General features: G+C 42.8%; 1 protein-coding gene across 5 annotated transcripts in view; it reads right to left on the bottom strand.

Moving 5' to 3' along the window:
• The window catches only part of LOC140719299 (leucine-rich repeat-containing protein 4B-like), a 234,785-nt gene that overhangs the window by 7,488 nt on the left and 210,992 nt on the right, over positions 1-16,305 (bottom strand). The window lies entirely within an intron of this gene.

A 16,305-nucleotide genomic window follows, 5' to 3' on the forward strand; every position in this document is an offset into this window, starting at 1 on the left:
GATTAGTAAGGGTGCCAAAGATTATGGGGTGAAAGCAGGAGAATGAAGTTGAGGGGGATACTAAATCCGTCATAATAGAATGGGGGAGCAGAATTGATGGGCCGAATGGCCTAATTCTGCTCTTATGTCTTATGGTCTCTCATACTCCCATTCGACAGCCCCATCAAACAGTCCTTCTCTGGCTGTGCTCTGGTCCCCTCAAAGGGGGTTATTGGAAAAGGATCCTAGAAATGTTTTGGGTTAGAAGGGAAAAAAGAACTGTGGGGTGCCAGAGAAGGACAGAGATTCGGTCTTTGGTGCCTGTGGGTAAAGTGCTAGACTGTCTAACCCACTGCCCAGCATCAGCTCTGTCGCTCTTCTGGGTTTCAGACCTTGCATGCCCATTCAAGCACTCCATAAATATGATTAGATATTCTTCCTGCCTCTACCAGGCTGTGGTACACCCATTTGACCAATTAGCATTCGAATCTGTTCGTCTTTGAAATGTAGGAGAAAGCAGGAGCACCTACAGTCAAGGGATAATACACATACTCTTTACAGACAGAATTGAAGCTGGGTCTCTGGCACAGTAATAGCGTTCCAATAACCACTGCTGTACTGTACTGCCCAAATTTGTCTTTTAACTGCTCTGTCTTATGAACCTTCTACTGAGCGAAATTACTCTAAATTACTCTCTCTAGGATTCTTACAATTTCATGCATTTTGATTCAACTTCCCACTTAGCTTTTATCTGTTCGAAAGTAAACACCCTCAGCCACTCCAATTTTTCCTTAGAGCTAAGTTTTTTTCCAACCCAGCAATAATCAGGTAAATCTTTCCACCTCTACCAAGCAGTCACAGAATCTTCATCCCTTGCCCTTTCAGACAAAGGACATCAGTGGAGCAGGGATATTTCTGTCAGTAAGTTGGTGCCCCCCATTATGGCACTAAGCTTCTCAAATTTCTTACGTTGTTCATTTAGATTGCATCTTAACTCTGTCCACTTGCTTTTGTTGTAAATTCCCTAGTATCGTTGCCTAACAAAAAAAAATCTCAGTTCAGAAATATTTGGCTGATCATCCTCTGTTTTTAATGGAATGCGGACAAGTGTGAAGTGTTGCACTTTGGCAGGACGATCCAAAGTAGGACCTGCACGGTGAACGGGAGGGTAGCGAGGAGAGCAGTGAAATGGAGACCTGGGAATACAGATCTATAATTCTTTGGAAGTGGCATCATGGGTAGATAAGGGTCATAAAGAGAGTTTTTGTCACGTTGGCCGTCATAAATCAAAGTACTGAGTACAGGAGCTGGGATGTTGAAGTTGTATAAGATATTGGTGAGGCCTAATCTTGAGTTTTGAATCCAGTTCTGGTCACCTACTTACAAGAAAGATATCAATAAGGTTGAAGGAGTGCAGAGAAAATTTACGAAGATACTGCCAGGACTTGAGGACCTGATTTATAAGGAAAGGTTAAATAGGTTAGAATTTTTTCCCTAGAGTGTTGAGATAGAGGAGAAATTTGATAAGATATACAAAATTATGAGGGATCTTGATAGGGTGAATGCAATCAGGCTTTTTCCAGAGGTTGGGCGAGACTAAAACTAGAGACCATTGGTTAATGGTGGAAGGGGAAGCTGAGGGGATCTTCTTCATTCAGAGGGTGGTGAGAGTGTGGAAGGAGATGCCAGCGGAAGTGCTGGATATCGGTTTGATTTCAACACTTCAGTGAAATTTGGATAGGTATATAGATGGGAGGGTTATGGAGGGCTATGGTTCGGCTGCAGGTCAATGGAACTAGGGAGATTAATAGTTTGGCATGGACTAAATGGGCCAAAAGGCTTGTTTCCGTGTTCTATGACTCTTAACATTTTGGGTGAGAGAATTTCACACTTCTACTGTACCTTGAGTGAAGAGTTGGTTCCTGACCCATCTAAGATGTTGGAGGAACTCAGCAGGTAAGGCAGTACCTACAGAGAGGAATAAAGTGCTGATGTTTCGAGCCAAAACTGCTCATCGGGATCCTTCATCTGAAGGGTCTTGGCCTGAAATGTTGGTGTCCTGATGAAGGATCTTGGCCCAAAACAGCAGTTCTTTATTCCTCACCATGGCTGCTGTCAGACCTGCTGAGTTCCTCCAGCATTTTGTGTGTGTTACTCTGGATTTTGACCATCTGCAGAATCTCGTGTCCTGCCTCATCTGAACAGCCCAACTCGAATTAAGTGCTAAGTCACCTTGTTCTGGACCTTGCATCTATTCTCCTCTCCTGGGAGAATTATTTTCTTTCTAACATTTCTTTTATATTAATTACCTCAGTTGGATTACCTTTAATCTTGTAAACATTATCGTCCCTATTATCTGGGGTTTGAGGTAAAAGTGATATTGGATCTCGGTGGTGATGGGTAACTTTGGAAGGTCGAAATTGAAGGCAGGATAGAAGGTTAATGGCAGGATTCTTAGCAGGGTGAAGGAACAAAGAAATCTTGGAGTCCACATGCATGGGATCCCTAAAATTTGCAGAGCAAGTTGTTAAGAAGGCGTGTGTTGTGTTGGTCTTCATTATCTGGGGAATTGAGTTTAAGAGCTGTCAGGTAACATTGCAGCTTCATAAAAGTGGTTAGACCATACTTGGAATATTGTGTTTAGTTCAGGTCATCTCCTTGTAGGAAGCATGTGGGAGCTTTAGAGAGGGTGCAGAGATTTATCAGGATGCTGCCTGGGTGAGAGACTGGTAGAACAAGCTAGGGCTTTTTTATTTGGAGTGAAGGAGGATTAGAGGTGATAGAAGCATAGACTTAGTGGACAGCCAGTGTCTTTTTCTTGGGGTGGAAATAGCTAATATGAGGGGAGATGATTTTAAAGTGATTGGAGGAAAGTGTGGGGGTGGGGGGATGTCAGACGTTTTTATACAGAGTTGTCAATGGAACACCTTGCCAAGGGTGGAGGTAGAGGCAAATGCATTAGGGATACCTAAGATATTCTTAGATGGTTACATGGATGATAGAGGTATGTATGAGGGAAGGGTTAGATTAATCTTGGAGTAGGTTAAAAGATCAGCACACCATTGTGGGCTGAAGGGCCTGTACTGTTCTATGCTGTATAAATCAAATTTCCATTACTGCATTTACCGGTGGAGATGTGACTAACCCTTTTCCTATTTTACAACCTATGCTAAGCTAACATTAGGGGAGAGAAGTGATGCCCACTATAGACTAGTCCGTTCGGGAATACATACTAGTTTGTAGACATACAATATGGTGACCAACGTGGGAAGATTAGCTCAAAAACCTGTTCCACTGCATCATCTAGTGGCCACTGTTTGCTCCTTTCCAGACACTTGTAAAGGCCACAGCTTTGTGACGAACTTGTTTTGAACTTTGGAGGACTCATGGGGTTTAAGCTGTTTGTTGTAAAAGGTAACCTGTAATTGCCTCTGGGTATAATTATTACTTGGTGCAGAAGGCTAGAGGTTTTTTTTTAATATAGTCTTCTCATAATTTAAAGATGCTGGAGCTGGTAATCCATTAGAACCAGAGTTCAACGTAGAACATAGAACATTACAGCATGGTACAGACCCTTCAGCCCACAGTGTGGTGCTAGCCTTTTAACCTACTGTAAGGTCAATCTAACCCTTCCCTCCCACATAGCCCTCCATTTTTCTTTTCATCATATGCCTACCTAAGAGTTTCTTAAATGTCCCTAATGTATCTACCTCTGTCACCACCCGTGGACGAGCATTCTATGCATCTGCCACTCTGCCTGCCTCTGACATTCCCCCATATTTTCCTCCAACCCCCTTAAAATCTAACCCTTCCCTCATACATAGAACTCCATTTTTCTTATCTAAGTGCCTATCTGAGTTTCTTGAATGTCTGTAATGCATCTGCCTGTGCCGCTACGCCTGGCATCCAGCAGTCTCTGTGTTTAAAAAAAACCTACTTCTGACAGCCCACCCCCATACTTTCCTCCAATCACCTTAAAAATTATGCTCCCTCATATTAGCTATTTCCACTGGCTGTCCACTCTACCAATGCTCCTGTCAAGATGAAGCCACACTCAGGTTTGGAGGAACAACACCTTATATTCCGACCAGGTAGCCTCCAACCTGATGGCATGAATATTGTTGTCTCTAACTTCTGTTAATGCCCCGCCCCTTCTTACCCCATCCTTATTTATCTATCTATCTATTTATTTAGTTAGCTATCTATCTATCTATTTATTATTTTTTTCCCTTTCTCTCTTTTTTCTCTCTCTGTTCTTCTCACAATCACTCCTTGCCTGCTCTCCATCTCCCTGTGGTGCTCCCCTCCCCCTTTCTTTCTCCCTTGGCCTCCCGTCCCATGATCCTTTCCCTTCTCCAGCTCTGTATCCCTTTTGCCAATCACCTTTCCGGCTCTCAGCTTCACCCCCACCCCCTCCGGTCTTCCCCTATCATTTTGGATCTCCCCTCCCCCTCCCACTTTCAAATCTCTTACTAACTCTTCTTTCAGTTAGTCCTGACGAAGGGTCTCGGCCCTAAACGTCGACTGTACTTCTCCCTATAGATGCTGCCTGGTCTGCTGCGTTCCACCAGCATTTTGTGTGCGTTGCTTGAATTTCCAGCTTCTGCAGATTTCCTCATGTTTGCCTCATCACCTTGCACACCTTTCTCAAGTTACCTCTCATCCACCTTTGCTCCAAAGAGAAAAGCCCTAGCCTTGCTCAACCAATCTTCCTAAGACACCCTGGAAACATAAGATAACATGTGGAGGCCAATTCATTGGGTATATTTAAAGTGGAGTTTGTTAGTTCTTGATTAGCAAGGATGTTCAAGGTTACAGGGGGAAAGCAGGAGAAATCAGCCGTGACGGAATGGCAGAGCAGACTCGATGGGCTGAATGGCCCAATTCTGCACCTGTGGCTTATGTCAAAGTTTGAATCCAATTTAAAGTAATTTCTGCTATTAAAGACTGGTTGTTAATAAAAGGGACAGTGAAGCATTTGGAGTGCTTAACAAAACACAGCTAATAAACTCTTCTCAGGCTTCAAGACGGGTGCGGGTACCGTTTATAACCGACGTTTCAGTAACAAACTCTGCCATCTTCTTCAGGGATGATGTCTGGGCATGTCTAGTCCGGTGGTATTTATACCCCTGCGTTCTGTCCCTCCTGATTGGTTAGTCCTCATCCAATCAGGTTTCTGCTCTACCACCTTGTTTACAATCGAAATCCAGTTCTTAATTAGAGCGAGACTTCTGTCTTTGTTCATTGATGGCTGTACCCGACTCGAGGCCCAAGAAGATTTTATTTGTCATATATGGCAGGAAAGCACTAGATCCTTTTTCAAAATGCAGCTAGATCACCTCCACCTGTCTGGGTGGGAAATTTGCTAGCCTTACCCTGCTTGGAAATCTCCAGACCCACAGCAATATGACTGATGCTCAACTATCCTCTGAAGTGTGTCAGGGAGCAGTAAATTATCAGCCTAGAAAGTGATGCACACATCCTGAAATCGAATGCATCTACAAAAAAGGTCTAGTGGTTTAACGGTCTATTTTTATTTGGCTTTCAGGCAAGGGTGCATTTATTGGCCAAACACAGTTACAACTGAATAGCTTGCTCATTGAAAGCAACAGTGTTAGTTAAACGATGTTCCTGTTCCAAGGGATTCTGGATATTTATCAGTGTTCGGGGAGCAAAATCTGCCAAATTTACATATTAGCCATTAGCTCATATTATTAAAACCACTTGCAGATTAGATTTAGCCCACTTTAGCATATTTTGACATGGCAAATGCAATGTTAGCATTCATTTTGAGAGAACTAGAATATAAGAGCAAGGATGTATTACTAATGTTTATAAGGCATTGATCAGACTGCACTTAGAGTAGTTTTGGGCCCCTTGTTAATGAAAGGATCTGCTAGCATTGGAGTGGGTCCAGAGGAGATTCACGAGAATGATCCTGGGAAAGAAAGGGTTAACATATGATAGCTTGATGGCTCTGGGCCTTTACTTGGTGGAGTTTAGAAGAATGAAAGGGCATCCTTTAAAAACCTAGGGAATATTGAAAGACCTAGATAGAGTGGACATGGAGAGGGTGCTTCCAATGGTGGGTTGAGGAGTAATTTCTTTAGCCAGAGGGTGGTAAATCTGGAATTTATTGCCACAGACAGCTGTAGAGGCCAAGTCATTGGGAATATTTAAAGTGCAGTTTGATGTGTTCTTGATTAGTAAGGCTAACAAATGTTACAGAGAGAAGGCAGGAGAGTGGGGTTGAGAAGGATAATGAATCAGCCATGATGGAATGGCAGAGCAGACTCAATGGGCCAAATGGCCTAATTCTGATCCTATGTCCTACGGTCTTAATGGACATTAAACTCACTAAACATTTTTATTTAAATAAAAGTTACTTTATCATCAGTTGGCATTGTTTTTAATCATTTAGTGTGTGAAATGTAGGGGAGCACCAAACAGTTATGCTTTTTCATCCAGTGTATTCCTGTTTGACTGCGGCCGTTAGTAATAAGTGCAAAATATCAGGTGTTCAGCCTTGGTGCATTAAAGATTAGCTTTACCTTTGTTTGTCACACGTACACTGAAACATACAGTGAAGTGTGCCACTTGCGTCAACAACGAGCACAGTCCAAGGATTGTGCTGGGGACAGCTCACAGGAGTTACCATGTTTTTAGCACCAACACAACAAGCCCACACCTTACTGACCTTAACCCGTACATCTTTGGACTGTGAGAGGAAACCAGAAGACCCGGAGGAAACTCACGCGCCATTGGGAGAATGTAGAAACTCCTAATAGACAGTGGTGGGAATTGAGCCTCAATCTTTCAATCTCTGTAAAGTGTTACATAGAAACATAGAAAACCTACAGCACAATACAGGCCCTTCAGCCCACAAAGTTGTGCTGAACATGTCCCTACCTCAGAAATTACTAGGCTTACCTATAACCCTCTATTTTACTAAGCTCCATGTACCTATCTAAAAGCCTTTTAAAAGACCCTATCGTATCTGCCTCCACCACCGTTGCCGGCAGCCCATTACACACACTCACCACTCTCTGAGTAAAAAACTTACTCTGTAGCTACTCCCCAGCACCTAAAACCTCTTGTGTCCTCTTGTGGCAAACATTTCAGCCCTGGGAAAAAGCCTCTGACTATCCACACGATCAATGCCTCTCATCATCTTGCACACCTCTATCAGGTCACCTCTCATCCTCCGCTTCAAGGAGAAAAGGCCAAGTTCACTCAACCTATTCTCATAAGTCATGCTCCCCAATCCAGGCAACATCCTTGTAAATCTCCTCTGCACCCTTTCTATGGCTTCCGCATCCTTCCTGTAGTGAGGCAACCAGAACTGAGCACAGTACTCCAAGTGGGGTCTGACCAGGGTTCCATATAGCTGCAACATTACTTCTCGGCTCCTAAATTCAATTCCATGATTGATGAAGGCCAATGCACCGTACGCCTTCTTAATCACAGAGTCACCCTGCACAGCTGCTCTGAGCGTCCTATGGACTCGGACCCCAAGACCCCTCTGATCCTCCACACTGTCAAGAGTCTTACCATTAATACTATATTCTGTCATCATATTTGACCTATCAAAATGAACCACTTCACACTTATCTGGGTTGAACTCCATCTGCCACTTCTCAGCCCAGTTTTGCATCCTATCAATGTCCCGCTGTAACCTCTGACAGCCCTCCACACTATCCACAACACCTCCAACCTTTCTGTCATCAGCCCTCCAATCTTTGTGTCATTACGTTCTTGCATATTTAGCAGATTCAAGGCTGAGACTTGAGCACAGAAATCATGATGACATTTTGGTGCAGTAACAAGGAATGACTGCAAGGTCTAAATGCCAATGCCATCTCGCTAAGAGACAAAACCACGTCCCCCATTTGCTCTCTCAGTTGGAAACCCTCAGCACTTTCCGAGTAATGGGGTAATCTTTGCAATTTTATGGTTACCACTCCCCTCAGCCAATATCAGCTCTGGCCAGTGGTAGCTCCCCTTTAACCAAATCCCTTTGCACCTCACCTTTTTCAGATTCCCTGAAGTTCAACTTGCCAGCTGAGTTGATGGTAAGGAAGGCAAGTGGAATGTTAGTGTTAATTTCAAGAGGACTAGAATATAAAAGCAAGGATATAACGCTAAAGCTTTATTTGTGTTGGCCAGTCCGCACTTAGAGTATTGTGAGCAGCTTTGGACTGCTTGTCTATGAAAGGATGAAGGTCCAGAAGAAGTTTATGAGATTTATCCCAGAAATGAAAGGGTTGATGTATGAGGAGCATTTGATGGCTCTGGACCTGTACTCACTGGAGTTTAGACGAATGAAGAGGGATCTTAGCGAAACCTGTCGAATATTGGAAGTCCAAGATAGAGTGGATGTGGAGATGGTGTTTCCAATAGTGAGAGAGTCTGGGACCTGAATACAGGGTTGACCCTTTAGAACAGAGATGAGGGGGAATTTCTTTAGCCAGAGGGTGGCAAATCTGTGGAATTCATTGCCATGAACATCTGTGGAGGCCAAGTCATGAAATATATTTAAGTCATTCACGGAGAGAAGACAGGAGAATGGGATTGAGAGGGATAATAAATCAGCCATGATGGAATGGCGGAGGAGACTGAATAGGCCGAATGACTCTCTGGAGACGGGCAGATCAAAGGTCGGTGTCCCGGACCGGTGTGTCATGGGAGCTGGAAGATCTAAGGCTGTGTGCCCAGAGACTTGAGATCTTTGGGCACAGAGCTTGAAAAAAAGCGATGCAATGGACTCTTAACATCGTAAACCAGTGGGTTGTTTGTTCTGTCTCCCCTCTCGCAGTGTAAACACAGACACCCCTTTCTCCCTTATTAGGGAGGGAGAGAGCCTGTGGTATGTCGAACACTGGGTGAACAAGTACTGCAAGTCTGTGTCTTTGCTATTGCTTTGCTCACACTTGAGTGCTCGGTGACACGAGCTGATGCTTTTTTCTTGCCGGTTGGGGAAGGGGGAATTGTTGCTTGCTGCCGCTTACGGGAGGGAGGGGAGCTTGGGGGGGGGGGACTTTGGGGTTCTAACATTTAACTGTCGTTCATTCTTTAGGGCTTTGATCTGTTTTTGTGGATGGTTGTGAAGAAAAGGCATTTCAGGGTGTATTTTGTATACATTTCTCTGATACTAAATTTTACCTTTGATTCTGCTCCTCATGGTCTAACCAACATAACCGAGACCTGGTTTGGGATTACTCAATCCAGATATTTGGACTATAAGTCAGGCCCGACCTTTGGGAAGGCTGTCAGAGAGATCTTAAATCCTTCCTGCCAGGTGGACTTCTAAAAAATCCCTGTACACAATTCCAGGGAAGAACATGGAGATTTCCCCATGATCAGCATTCATCTCTCAACCAACACTGAAGAAACAATTCATGCGGTCTTGGTTACACCATGGCAGCTGTTTCCTACAACAATAAGTATCTTTCTGAAGGTACCTAATTGATTGTAAAGTACTGAGGCCACAAAGGTAGGTTATAAAGGCTTGGTTTTTGTATCACTCAGCTGTAAATGTTGCCTGGCTGAGTGAGTGTGTGCATCAGAATATTAGATCCATTAGGGTGTACTGCATGGATACATGCCCCCTCAGGCAACTGAGTCTCTGCTGACCACGAGTCGTATACCATCAGCGAGGGTGTTACTGTCATCACAGGGAAGGGACAGGAGTGTGAAGACACCCACTCAGTGGTTTAGGATCAGCTTCTTCCTCTCCACAAACAAACATAAACCAATCCATGGCGCATGCACGCACGCACGCACGCACACACACACACACACACACAAACACACACACACACACACACACACACACACACACAAACACACACACACGCGCACACACACGCACGCACACACACACACACACACGCACGCACGCACGCACGCACGCACACACACAGAGTCACTGATAAGTTTGTGGCCTAGGGTAGAAGGAGTCAATTTTAGAAAACCTCGCACATTTATTTTTCAACATAGTTCCCTCCTACATTTACACACTTAGTCCAGCGGTCGTGGAGCATATGGATCCTTTCTTTGCAGAAGTCGGCGTCTTGGACCTCTAGTAGGTGGTCCACAGATGGGTGATTGATAAGTTCATGGCCTAGGGTAGAAGGAGATGATTTATACATCTCTCGTTACATGCACGTGCAGTTCAACACTTTGAGTGATTATGCAGAAAGTTTGAAGTTAATAACATCTCCTTCTACCTTAGGCTACGAACTTATCAATCACCCCTGCTGTGGACCACTTTCTGGAGGTCCAAGACGCCGACTTCTACAAAGAAAGGATCCGTATGCTCCACGACCGCTGGGCTAAGTGTGTCAATGTAGGAGGGGACTATGTTGAAAAATAAATGTGCTAGGTTTTCTAAAATTGACTCCTTCTACCTTAGGCCACAAACTTATCAATCACTCTTTATATGTACAACTGGATAGTCAATATAACATAGAAATACTGTTGTGTTATGTATATACACACACATATGTATAGACAACTCTTAAATGACAGAGTAAATAAATTGAGAGTAAGCATTCGGCACGGACTAGAAGGGCCGAGATGGCCTGTTTCCGTGCTGTAATTGTTATATGGTTAAATAAGAAGAACTAATTGACAAAATGGATGGGACTCCCTTGTATATTTGGGGCACTGAGCTGCTTATTTGGGGCAGGATACTGTTGCCAAACAGTTTCTAACTAGCGTCAGATGCATGCATTTGTGTGGTCATTAGAAACTACGCTGTGCATACAGCGAACAGTTTTTAAAGAGCGTCAGTCAAATTTATTTATGTTCAAAAAACAGTGATTTTTGTCACTGATTGTTGGCAAGAAATAAGCAATGAGACAACCAGAACTGTTTTGCTCATGGTGGTTTCAAGCATTCAGGCTTGGAGATGCCAGAAATGGCTGGGAGTGAAAATGAAACAATTTCACTACTTCAACAGTTATGAACTACGAAGAATTTGAGGTCATTGACAACCATCCTGAATGTTACAATGGAAATGAAGATTTGGAGGATGTAATCATCAACAGCATTTTATGAAGGTAGTCCATTATCTGTACTAGCTGTCTGCACTGATTTGGTTCATTTTCAGTTAATCAAAAGAATACAACATGGATTAATTCCTCTATCGATAAATATTAGGAACTAATACACAGTTTTATGTTTCTGTAGTAGTATTGGTAGTGTTCTGATTTGTTTTATGTTTCATTTAAATATGTAATTACAAACATTTGTAGTTACGTTTTAAAAAATATTGTCTTTTTAAAATATCTATTTAACTATTTCCACAAAACTTCGGCTAATTAGACCAGCTGTTTCATTAGGCCAAAATGTACTGATCCTGATGTGACCCAATTTACTAGAATCCACTATATACGATGGCTTTGTGACCAAGTTTTCAGATGATACAAAGATAGGTGGAGGGGCCAGATAGGTTGAGGAAGCAGGGAGTCTTTGGAAGCACTTAGACAGATTGGGAGAATGGGCAAAGAAGTGGCAAATGGAATATAGTGTAGGGAAGTGTGTGGACATACACTTTGGTAGAAGAAATAAAAGTGAAACCTAGTTTATATTTTGAGAATTCAAAAATCAGAGGTGCAAAGGGACTTGGGAGTCCTCATGCAGGATTCCCTGAAGGTTAACTTCAGGGTGAGTCAGTGGTGAGGAAGGCAAATGCAATGTTAGCATTCATTTCGAGAGAACTTTAATATTAGAGCAAGGATGTGTTGCTGAGTCTTTGTAAGGCATTGGTCAGACCACACTTGGAGCATTGTGAGTAGTTTTGGGCCCCATATCTAAGAAGTGATGTGCTGGCTTTGGAGAGGGTCCAGAGGAGGTTCGGACAACTGATTCTGGGAATAAAAGGGTTAACATATGAGGAGCATTTGATATCCGAGACTGTACTTGCTGGAGATTAGAAGAATGAGGGGGATATCTCTGAAACCTATCAAGTATTGAAAGGCCTAGATAGAGTGGATGCCGAGAGGCTGTTTCCTATAGAGGGTGAGTCTAGGACAAGAGGACACCGCCTCAGAATAGAGGGGTGTCCATTCAGAACAGAGGTCAGAAGGAATTTCTGTATCTAAAGAGTGCGGAATCTGTGAGTTCATTGCCACAGATGGCTATAGAGGCTTAGCCATTGGCTTATTTAAAGCAGAGGCTGATAGGTTCTCAGTTAGTCATGGCGTCAAAGTTTACAGGGAGAAGGCAGAAGAATGCGGTTGAGAAGGATAGTAAATCTTGGAAAGGCAGAGTGGACTTGATGGGCTGAAAGGCCTAATTCTGCATCTATGTCTCATATACAGGTGGCCCCCGTTTTCCGAACGTTCGCTTTACGACACCTCGCTTTTACGAAAGACCTACATTAGTTACCTGTTTTCGCTACCAGAAGAGTGTTTCACTTTTACGAAAAAAGGCAGCGCGCGCCGAGCAACCAAGCTCCTCCCCCGGAACTGCATTCTAGCCGGCATTGCTTAAACACGTGCCTGTGAGCAATCGGGCTTTATCTTGATTTATTTTGTGCATCCGTTAGCAAGATGAGTTCTAAGGTATTGGAAAAGCCTAAAAGGGCTTGTAAGGGTGTTACACTTAGCGTAAAACTAGACATAATTAAGCATTTCGATCGTGGTGAACGAAGTAAGGACATTGTCCGCGTGCTGAACTTGCCTGCATCCACCATTCTCACTATTTATACGCAGAGAGAAAGAATCTTGAAAGCTGCTGATGTTACTGTTGGTTCTGCTCGTAGCAAAGTGGTCTCTCTTAGTCGGCATCCAATAATGGATAAAATGGAAAGTCTATTGCTTGAGTGGTTTGATGGGTGTACAAAGCGTGGTGTTCTGTTAAGTTATCTTATACTTAAGGAGAAATCAGTCAGTCTTTTTAATAAGCTGAAACAGAAAGCACTGGACGATGGTGATGAAAGTGTTGCGAAAGTGGAACTTAAAGGTAGCCATGGGTGGTTTGATCGGTTTCTAAGGCGAGGGCAGTTTCACAGCTTAAGGTTTACTGGACAGAGTGCTTTGTCTGATACTGAAGCTGCCGAAAAGTTCCCAGCAGAACTGAAGAAAATAATTACAGAAGGTGGTTATTCATATAAGCAAGTGTTTAACTGTGATGAAACTGCAACTTATTGGAAAAAATTGCCGAGCACCCCAACCTCCGATGAATCAGCCTAACACACCATCATCAGCATCATCACCATCATCATGTGCTCGCTGTCTTCCCGATTCCGGTAAGTGAAACTACGCTGTACATACATTATTTCTACTTTATATAGGCTGTGTGTTTTTATGTGTTACTTGGTATGATTTGGCAGCTTCATAGCTTAAAGGTTACTGGAGAGACCGCTTCCGCTACGTAGTGAGATTTTCACTACGCTACAGTGCTGCAATGATTGCAGAGAAGTATTTCTACTTTATATAGGCTGTGTATTTATCATATCGTTCCGGCTTTTACTATATGTTACTGTTATATGTGTTATTTGGCATGATTTTGTAGGTTATTTGTTGGGTCTGGGAACGCTCACAAATTTTTCCCATATTAATAAATGGTAATTGCTTATTCACTTTATGACATTCCGGCTTACAAACCGTTTCATCGGAACGCTCTACCTTCGGATAGCGGGGGAGACCTGTATCTCTGAATTTATATATTTAAATATATTATAGGATGTAGGAGGAAAGCAGAGCACCGTGGAGAAGCCTCACCCGGTCATAGAGAAAATTTGCAGACTACATACAGACAACACCAGAAGTTGGAATTGGCATCCAGAGTCCAAGCAGTGGAGATGTAAAAGGCTGTTCTATGTCATTAAGCACATTGAAGGGAAAATCATCATTTCTCTCCTTCATTAACCTGGTGAAATTCTTCACCTGCCTTCCTCACCGACTAACCCCATACAAATACTACAACGGTAAAATAGCATTGTCTTTTCTTTCACCTCACAGGGTTTGACAGCTCGGTCTGCTGTCGGCTGTGGGGGAGCTTTGGAAATTTGAGTCTGGAACCAGAGGGCACAGCTTGAGAATAACAGGACATCCCTTGAGAACAGAGATGAGGAGGATTTCCTTCAGCCAGAGGGTGGTGAATCAGTGGAATTCATTGCCACAGACAGCACAAAACTCTCCATAGACGCTGCCTGATCTGCTAAGTTCCTTCATCATTTTGTACAGTGTGCGTTGCTCTGGATTTCCAGCATCTGCAGAATCTCTTGTGTTTATGATTTGCTGTCAACACTTAGGTTTGAGGTATACCCAAGACTTTCTTGTTCATTGCACATGCTTAAAGATGGTTAAACAAGACCACCTGCCTCTCTGTAGCACTGGAATCTGTTGAGGGATGCTCGTGCATGTTCCATTCTATTTTCCCATCCTTTTCTGATCTCTGTGTCATTCTCTTAAGTCTTCTGTAGGAATACCACCAGAGGGCAGGAAAATAGAGACCTTAAGACCTAGGAGCAGAATTAGGCTATTTGCTCCATCGAGTCTGCTCTGCCATTTCACTATGGCTGATTTATTATCCCTCTCAACCTCATTCTCCTGCCTTCTCTCTGTAACCTTTGACATTCTTACAACCCAAGAACCAATAAACCTCCTCTTTAAATATACCCAATGACTTGTCTCCACAGCTGTCTGTGGCAACGATTTCTACAGATTCACCATCCTCTGGCTAAAGGCATTCCTCCTTATCTCCATTCAAAAGGAAATTCTTTGTATTCAAAGGCTAAGCCCTCTGGTTCTAAACTTCCCAATCCGCAGACAACATCCCAGGACGATGTGAATGCAGGACTAGCAAAGAAGAAGGGAGGTGTCTGTCAAAGCAAAGAACACAATGTGAAATCCCAGCTTGGTGCATCAGTTGTGAAGAGCGAGTATTTCTTTATCTGTTTTCTTTATCTTTTCCCTTTTTTTTTGCTTTTGCTGACTTATAATCAGAAAAGTGTTTCTGATTATTCCTGATGATATTAAAATAATGAAGAGAAGAATGATTTCCCCAGTTATGCAGATGACGCACAATTGTAAATCTCGGTTGATGATGATAACACTCATCTTCTCTGACTTCTGGTATGGCTGCAACAAACAAATGGATGAGCAATCATTTCCTGAAACTAGATGAAGATAAGACTGAAATAATCTTGGTTGGTCCCAAAGCCAAAAGAGATAAACTTAATAAACTTGGGAACTTGGCTCCCTGTGTAAAATCGGAACTAGCCAGAGTGTTATACCTGATTCAGATTTGAACTTTAAATCTCTCAGAAAGAAAGTAACTAGAGCAGCATTTCTGCACTTCAGAAATGTTGCAATATTCTCCCGACACAATCATCCTGGAAGCCTCTTATAACCTCAAAAGAGTTTTAATTTCTAAAACTTGGTGTAAAACTATGTTTGATACCACTCACTTACGACATGTTGCTCTCTCAGGCACATTTTAAGTTTATCTAAATAAGACACATGGATGAAAGAAAATGAAGAGCTAGGTGGGAGAGAAGGGTTGGATTGATCTTACAGTAGGTTAAAAGTTTGGCAGAACGTTGTGCTGGGTTGTAATATTCTATTTTCCAAAGTAAAAAATCTTGTACATATTTGTATAAGTTCATGGCCAATGAAGTATTGTCAATGAAGTTGTGTGGGGAATCATAACAGCTAATCTTTTCTTTATATCATTCCAAAAATGACAATGGTAGATATTTTATGTCAGAAAAGTTGAGGAGTGAATATTGTCTGGGCAATATTTTGCCGGGATCACTGTGGCACATTTGCTTCAGTTTACTGAAAGGTCCAAACAAGGAGTGGATATAATCTCGTGTTTAGTCTGACACTTGTAGCACCCAAACACACCCTCAGTACTGCGCTGGAAGTGTATAGCATTGATTCAGTTAGTCAAGTCAGCATTGAACTGCGAACCAGCAGATATACACTCAGTGGCCACTTTATTAGGTACTCCTGCCTGTGAATGTAAACATTTAATCAACCAATTGTGTGGCAGCAACTCAATGCATAAAAGCATGCAGACATGGTCAAAAGGTTCAGTCGTTGTTCAGACCAAACATCAGAACGGGGAAGAAATGGGATCTAAGTGACTTTGACTGTAGAATGATTGCTGGTGCCAGACAGGGTGGTATGAGTATCTTAGAATCTGCTGACCTCCTGGGATTTTCATGCACAACAGTCTTTAGGGTTTACAGAGAATGGTGTGGAAAAGCAAAAAAAAATCTAGTGAGAGGCAGTTCTGAGGCTGAAAACGCCTTGTTAATCGGAGGGGAATGGCCAGATTGGTTCAAGCTGACAGGAAGGTGACAGTACT

This window comes from Hemitrygon akajei, chromosome 31 (genome assembly GCF_048418815.1).
Source record: "Hemitrygon akajei chromosome 31, sHemAka1.3, whole genome shotgun sequence".
In the NCBI taxonomy this organism is placed as follows: Eukaryota; Metazoa; Chordata; class Chondrichthyes; order Myliobatiformes; family Dasyatidae; genus Hemitrygon; species Hemitrygon akajei.